Source organism: Kogia breviceps, chromosome 8 (assembly GCF_026419965.1).
Source record: "Kogia breviceps isolate mKogBre1 chromosome 8, mKogBre1 haplotype 1, whole genome shotgun sequence".
NCBI classification, from domain to species: Eukaryota; Metazoa; Chordata; class Mammalia; order Artiodactyla; family Physeteridae; genus Kogia; species Kogia breviceps.
Genome location: NC_081317.1, coordinates 111,169,706 through 111,177,824, shown reverse-complemented (window position 1 = coordinate 111,177,824; position 8,119 = coordinate 111,169,706).

Sequence of the window (8,119 nt, the reverse complement as noted above, 5' to 3'; positions counted from 1 at the left end):
GGAAGGACTCCTTACATTTTCTTTGCAGTAGTCCTTTGTTATACAGCTACTGCAACTATTTTCTCCCCGTCTGACACTTTACTTTTAACTTGTTCACGTCCTTCCTGAGGCTCTTATGTCCTTTGCAGGATTAGCAGTGATCCCATCCTTCGCTTCTGGATGTTTAGCCCTCATTTCTCTTGCAAAAAGCTGGTACTCATAGTAACAGTTACCCTTTTATTGAATGCTTGTCATGTGCCAGGCTTTCGGCGGAGGGCTGGAGAGGCACCGCCTGCGTCATGCATGCAAGGTAAGGCCCCGCGTAGTGGGTGCACTTGACGAGGGAGGACTCGGGCTTGAGGAGTCAGCTGACTTGCCAAAGGCCACCTGGCTGAACAGGACTCCAGCCCCCAGAGCCACGACCACTGGCTCTCGTCTCCCCAGCCTCAGCCCCCTTATTGATGTGGCTCAAACCATCCTTGCCTGAGCCCTGATTGGGCATATGGTTTTGACTTTAATATGTTACTATCTATCGGATGTGGGCAAAGAGCAAAGTAGCAACTTGTCCCCATTCATTCATGTATTTGACAAATATCCACTGAGCACTTCTTATGTTCCGGGCTCTGTACTAGGGGCTGGGGACACAGTGGGAAAAAGAAACAGCCCAGCTCAACAGAAGGGACGGCCTGGCCAAACCTCTCCGCATTTTATTTTATCAGTTACTCACTCACTTAATAAATATCCGTGGATCATCTGGGATTCAGGAGGCCCTGCATATTTTTCTTACTCTCAGGTGGGGTGCACGGGGGTGCAGTGGGCCTACTGTTCAAATCTAGGGGCTAGAAACGAGTAAGAAAGAAACAACACAGTCAAGAAAGAATGCCAATGGCAAAAAGCTTGCACAATTCTGGGATTAAGTCTCTTTCCCCGGCGCCCTGGCCTGGTGAGTTAGGCGTGCAGGCAGGCCCCCGGTGCACGCACTCGTACACCCTCACGTGCACATGCCCCACCCCTCCTGTCCAGCCTCTGGAACAGAGGCCGCATATTCTACTTCCCTCTGGAGAGCGGGGGGCTCACAGGCCAGTCGGTCTGTGCAAGCCCAGGTCCTGGTGGCTCATGGGAAAGGCCGTTCAGTCCACAGTGATGAGCAGGAGACTAATTTTAACCGAGAGCTGCAGAGTGACCTTGGCCCAGAGGGAACTGCTCCAGCAGAGGTGCCTCCAGATGGCACCCTTGTCCTCCCAGAAGACCTCAGGCCGAGATTGGGGCCCCGTTGCCCTGCTGCCTTCCCTTCCTCACAGGCGATGCTGTCAGCTCACGGGCAGCTATCCCCTTCACCTCATCAGTCCTCAGTAATCTGCCTTCAGACCCCTTGGGACTGGCTCCCATCAGCCCCGACAGCGCCTGGTGGCCCAGGGGCCAAGCTGATTGCAAAGAGGAGGCAGACGGGCCCTGGGGTGGGCAGGCCGGGCTCCCACACTGACTCCCAGGGGGCCCCAGGGAGATGCTGTCCAGCCTGGGCCCTGACGGGGGGAGGGGCACGCATGTACTGACCTTCTACTGCACGCGTGACCCACACCCGAAGCTTTATGCACATTATCGCAGCTCATCCTCAGCTTCCCTGTGAGCTGGTACGTTTGTGTCCAATTTAAACATGACGAAACTGAGGCTGAGAGGGGTTAAGTAATTTGCCAGGGATTCCACAGCCAGTAAGAGGCAGAGCCAAGAGGTGAAGCGAACGTGGCCTGGTTCCTCCAAAGCCCGTCCTTCCACCGCAGGCTCGGCAAGCGGCCAGGGAACCAGGCCACAGGGGTCTGGGCCCAGCTCACAGATGGGTCTGGGGCAGCTCCAGCTCTGTCTCCAGCAAAGCCGTACCTCCCTCACTCCCAGGAACTCCCGCGGGAGGAAGCTTTGCACAGAGGCTTGCGTCCCGGATGCCCAAGCTTGGCAGGTGACCTCACCTCTCACAGCCGTGGTTTTCTCATCTATCAGTGCAAAGGGGATTCATAACAGAATCAGTTCTGAGGGTTGTCACGTGGGCTAAACGTGGTCTTGTACATGAAGCAGGAGCTGGGCGCTGGGCAGGTAACAAAGGTGGGCGACACTGCCTCAGCGCCCATGCTTGTGACACAGCGACGGATGTGAGACAAACGCTCCCACGAACGAGGCATATTTGAGAACTCTTTGGGAACAGGCTCTCGTCTCCCTTGTCTCTGGATCCCTTCAGGGCCAAGGAGGACCTGCAACGCCCACAAAGTCCCTGCAGGTGCCCGTCAGACCTTTCCATGCACCCACCATCCTGCTCACAAATTTTAACTTTCCCCAAGTATCTCCTGGACGTTCCCTGGTGGCTATTTTTAAGTACTCGGCTGCTGTCAGGCGGAGTTGTTACCCTGTGAATCATCAAGAGTCCCGGCCTCACGCGCAGGGGCTCTGGCCACCTCAGCCCTCTGGGGACCGCAGTTGCTGTCTCCAGGATGAGGTTCCATCCAGCCGGGCGGCCCCATCAGCACCAGATGTTTCTCTTCCTTGCTTCTTTTCCACCAGGCACTCACGAAACCTGCCTGTCATCCTCTGGGAACAGTTTCCTTAACCTTATTAAAAGGGTGGCCCCGCATGGCCGCTCAGCGGGCCCCGTGAGGGCCGTGTCCACCCTGCTCCTTGCTTTCCACCCCGGGGCCGTGTGCTGGGTCCCTTCGGGGCCGGACGTGGGTCCGGGAGCGCAGGGTCGGCGTTCCGACCCCCCTACCCCAGCGATGCAATGGGAGGCAGTACATTCATCCGCGCTGCCTTCCCGTCTCCAGGTCAAGGAGAGAGCAAGGCAGCCACACATCTGAGAGGCTCTGTGAGGAGAGAGGGGCGCCCGAGGCCACGCACAGCCAGGGGACGCCCTCTGTAAGCCGTCAGGTGCAGCACCCTTGGGGCCCCATTCACATGAGTAACGTCTTAAAGGCACTAGACTCTGTGCCCTCAAATGAATGGCTCTTCTGTCACGGTTCAGAAATGAGGTTTGGGGACATCCCTGGCGGTCCAGTGGTTAAGACTCCGCCCTTCGATGCAGGGGGCACGGGTTCGAGCCCTGGTCGGGGAAGTGAGATCCCACACACCGCACCCACATGCCGGTGTGGCCAAAAACGAACAAAGAAAAAAGAAACTGATGGGGCGTCCCTGGCGGCGCAGTGGTTGAGAGTCCGCCTGCCGATGCAGGGGACGCGGGTTCGTGCCCCGGTCCAGGAGGATCCCACGTGCCGCGGAGCGGCTGGGCCCGTGAGCCGTGGCCACTGAGCTTGCGCGTCCAGAGCCTGTGCTCCGCAACGGGAGAGGCCACAGCAGTGAGAGGCCCGCGTACCACAAAAAAAAAAAAAAAAAAAAAAAAAGAAACTGAGGTTTTCCAGGGAGCCAACGAATCCGATTTGGAGAGTTCTCAAGTATTACAAGGATGTCTATTTTCAAAAACCTGCAGTAAACTAACATCTGCCCCCCAGGAAAGCAGGTGAGTTGGGGCGGGCAGAGGAAGGACTGGACCTGGAGGGCCGGGCCCTGGCGTGTGGACCCCGTGTGGCTATATGCATCCTTACCTAGGCCTCAGTGTCCCACTTGTGAGAGGGTGAGGGTGGAGGGAGGGTTGGACTAGATGACTGATTTGCAAAACAGTTTAAAAGCCACACTCTGTTCAAATGACCCTTGTGAGGCAGCTGAGCATGTGAATCTGAAGCAAGAAGGGCTGCCGTGCTTGAAATGGGGGGGCCTTCTCCCGTCCGCCCTCCCTCCCCCACCGTGAGCCTCCTACTCCCGAGAGCCCAGCATGGACGCCCGGGGCTCAGAGGAGCACGGTGTGAAACATCTAGACCAGATTCTTCCTGGAAGAATGGTTAAGAGTGCTGAGTCCTCACTCCACCATTTACCAGCTGTGTGGCCTTGGGCCAGTTACTTACCCTCTCTGTGCCCCAGTCTCCTCATCTCTAAGATGAGGATCATAGGATCTACCTCTCTCTTTATACCCAATAAATGTTGACTGGTCACGAAGGTCTGTTCAGCTCAGATTGTACACATGGTGTCGAGGTTAGCTCTTTCTTTAATCCAGAAGGCGTTATGAGCTCAGCTTGGCTGGCCGTGGGGTGCACCGAACAAGCCTGTGTCAGTTGTCCGTTTTCCCGGATCTGCCTACGAGTCATGGTGGCCGCCGCCCTCAGTTCTCTCCTTGTTGCCTCTGCGGCTGGGTGCCCAGAACAGGATGCGTTTCTTCCCTGTGAACGTGTTGGGGGTGGAGGTCTGAGAGCGTGCCCACGGATGCAGACCCACGGGGGGATGGCTGGTGAGAGCCTTGGACAAGGAAACCCCGAGGCAGTGCTGGGCAGACTCACCCAGGGGGAAAACAGAAATAGAGTCCTTTCCCCAGAATAGCGTCCTGCCCGCCCCCCCACCCCAGACCTCCACCCAGCAGGGGCCTCTCAGCCAGGCCCACGAAGCCCCCACCCCCCCAGCCGCAAACAGCAGAACTTCACAGGCACCGGCCTGAAGAGGCTTGTCACCAGCAAATACAGGGGAAAAAACTCGGGAAACTCAGACATCACAGAGGACCGAGGCCCTGTGGTGTCCAAAGTCACAGAAACTTGGGGTAATACTATTAAAATGACACTAGCCACGCCCCCCCCATTAGGATGGCTACTATCAAGATATCAAGTGTTGGTGAGAATGTGGAGAAATCAGAAGCCTTGTGTGCTACTGGTGGGAGTGTAAAAGAGTGCAGTTGCCGTGGAAAGTGGTATGGTGGTTCCTGAAAACATTAAAAATGGAAGTACTAGATGATCCAGGCTTGGGTCTCAAGAAATATTTGTACACCAGTGTTTATTGCAGCATTATTCACAAAAGCCAAACAGTGGAAACAACTCGTGTCCATCGACAGATGGATAAACGGAACGCAATATATACAATATACAATGGAATATTATTCTGTCTTAAAAAGGAAGGAAATTCTGACACATGCCACAACCTGGATCAACCTCGAGGCCATTATGCTAAGTGAAATAAGCCAGTCACCAAAAGACAAATATTGGATGATTCCACTTACATGAGGTTCGGAGAATAGCCAAATTCAGAGACAGAAAGTAGCATGGGGGTAGCCAGAGGCTGGAATATGGGGAGTTAGTGTTTAATGGCAACAGACTTTCAGTCTGGGAAGATGAAAACGTTGTGAAGATGGGTGGTGGTGATGGTGATTCAACAATGTGAATATACTTGACACTTACTGAACTTAAAAAGTGCCGAAGTTGGTCAGTTTTTTTTTTTTTTTTTTTGCTCCGGACGCGCAGGCGCAGCGGCCATGGCTCACGGGCCCAGCCGCTCCGCGGCACGTGGGATCTTCCCAGACCGGGGCACGAACCCGTGTCCCCTGCATTGGCAGGCGGATTCTCAACCACTGCGCCACCAGGGAAGCCCGGTCAGTTTTATTCTATGTATTTTACCACACTTAAAAAAAAAACCCCAGACAACATGAAGCCTGGGGAAACTTGAGCCTTATTTTTAAAGTACCTAAAGGAGTAGGTAGTGGACCCCTTTGTAAGATAAATCATTGGAGACAGTTGTATCCTTCGTGTAAATCTGGATTATCGCTTGTGAGTTTGCTGAGAGCTGGTCCACTGATTTTCCAGCTTAACTTTGGTTCTTCCTTATTCGTAGACGGGAAGTTTATTCACACTAAATATTTTTGTTTTTAAAACTGGTCAGTTACAAGGATACATTGACACCTACTGTATGTCTTGCACTGGGAAGCTAGAGTGGAAGATACAAAAGAAGAAATAATTATTATATCATGTCTATGTGTCACTATTTGCTATGGGCTGAATTTTGTTTCCCCTAAATTCCTATGTTGAAGTCCTAACTCCCAGGACCTCAGGATGTAGCTGTATTTGGAGACGGACCTTTTAAAGGGGTGATTAAATTAAATGAGGTTATTGGACTGGACCTTAATCCAACACGACTGCTGTCTCTGTAAGAAGAGGAGATAAGGACCAGACACGCACAGAGGGAAGACCACGTGAGGACGAGGACACAGGGAGAAGACGGCCATCTGTAAGCCAAGGAGAGAGGCCTCAAAAGAAACAACTCTCCTGACACCTTGATCTTGGACTTCCAGCCTCCAGAGCTGTGAGAAAATAAATGTCTGTTGTTAAAGCCCCGCAGGCTGCGGGGGTTGTTACTGCAGCCAAATGCACCAACTCAAAGTCTCTTTAAATCCTGAAAACAACCAAACAACCCTGCAAGGGAGTCACTGCTCTTCCCTGCTTGTAGAAGGGGAAATTGAGGCTCAGAGGACTTGAGTTACTAACTCGAGGTCACACAGCTGGAAAGTGCTGGGTAAACCCAGGTCCCTGACTTCAACACCCGGGGCTGCTCTCCCGAAGTTCTGCCCCGAGGGTGGGAACAGTGTGACAGCAGACAAAGAAAAATCCTAGCAACCGATAGAGAACAAAACGCTGAGGGGCACAGTTGGAAGCCCACCCTGGGAGACAAAGAGGACAGGGGACACCCAGTTAAGGCCATTGGAGGTTGTGGATCAGGGTCTTTGAAGGCCTCTCTTTGGGGGTCTGTCAAAATAATAAGAGCTCGGGCTTCCCTGGTGGCGCAGTGGTTAGGAATCCACCTGCCAATGCAGGGGACACGGGTTCGAGTCCTGGTCCGGGAAGATCCCACATGCCGCGGAGCAACTGAGCCCGTGCGCCACAACTACGGAGCCCACGTGCCATAACTCCTGAAGCCCGGGCGCCTAGAGCCCCTGCTCTGCAACAAGAGTAGCCACCGCAATGAGAAGCCCTTGCAGCACAATGAAGAGTAGCCCCTGCTCACCGCAACTAGAGAAGGCCCGTGCGCAGCAACAAAGACCCAATGCAGCCAGAAAAAAAGAAAAAGATAAAGAGCTAAAGTTTCTGAGCATTTACCATAACACAGGCACTGGGATAAACACCCTATGTGTTCTATTTTGTCTAAACCTCAAAACAAGCCTAAAACGTAGGAGTTATTAGTGTGCCCATTTTCCAGATGAAGAAACCGAGGCTCAGGGAAGTCAAGCAAAGTGTCTGAGTTCACACACCCGGGAGAGGAAGCGCTTGAGTTTGAACCCAGGTGTGTCCGATCCCAAAGGTCTTGCTGTAACTCATTTTACAATAGCACTGCAAATGCCCTGGCTCTGGGGAGGGAGGGAGAAGGGAAAGCACAAAATCCATGAGGGGTCCGAGGCTGGGGCGTACTCCTTTCCAGAGCTCTGGTTGGGAGGCAGCAGTCATAGGCTCCACTCAGGCCTGGGCCCCTTTCCAATACTCTCACACGGGCAGCTTGGGGCTGGGAGAATACTACCTCCACAGCCATGAATAGGGGCTGGGGGCAAAGAGCGGGTGCAGATCCAGGGTCCAGCACTGGCCAGCTAAGAGTCTCTGGACAGGCCTGGTGTGTGGAGTCTCTGCCCGTTTCCTCATTTGGGAAAAGAGTTTGGGCATAATAATGGCGACCCCCTGCCCGCCTCTCCCTCCCGCCCGGGGCTGTTTGGGAACGCACTCTGCAAACAGCAATACTATGCAGATGTCTGTCCTCTTTTGCCTGCGCCGCAGCCCCTCCTTGAGGCTCTCCCAGCCCAGCACCCCCCATTCTCTGCTGCCACAGTCCAGCTGGTCTGCTTGGGGCCACATCCGTATCCTGCTACTAATGAGCTGTGTGACCATGGAAACACGGCGTCCGCTCTCTGTTGCCGGTTTCTTTCTCTGTATTCTCACCTCCTTGATTGTCACATGATCAGAGGAGTCGAACGAAACATGGCAAGTTGTTGGCCAGAGGTTCAGGGGGAGGGAGAGAGGAAAGAATAGGTGAGGGATTATACATTCGTCCAAACCCAGAGAATACAACGCAAAGAGTGGATCCCAGCGTAAACTGTGGACTGCAGTTAATAATAATGTGTCAGAGTTAGCTCATCTGTTGTAACAAAGGTACTGCCACTATTGCAAGATGTTAATGATAGGGGAAATTGGGGGTGGGGGCGGGGTGAGGGGTAAATGGGGATTCTCTACACTTTTCATTTATTTTTCTGTAAACCTAACAGCTCAAAAAAGGAAAATCTGTTACAAACAAAACAAGAACATGACAAATGGGG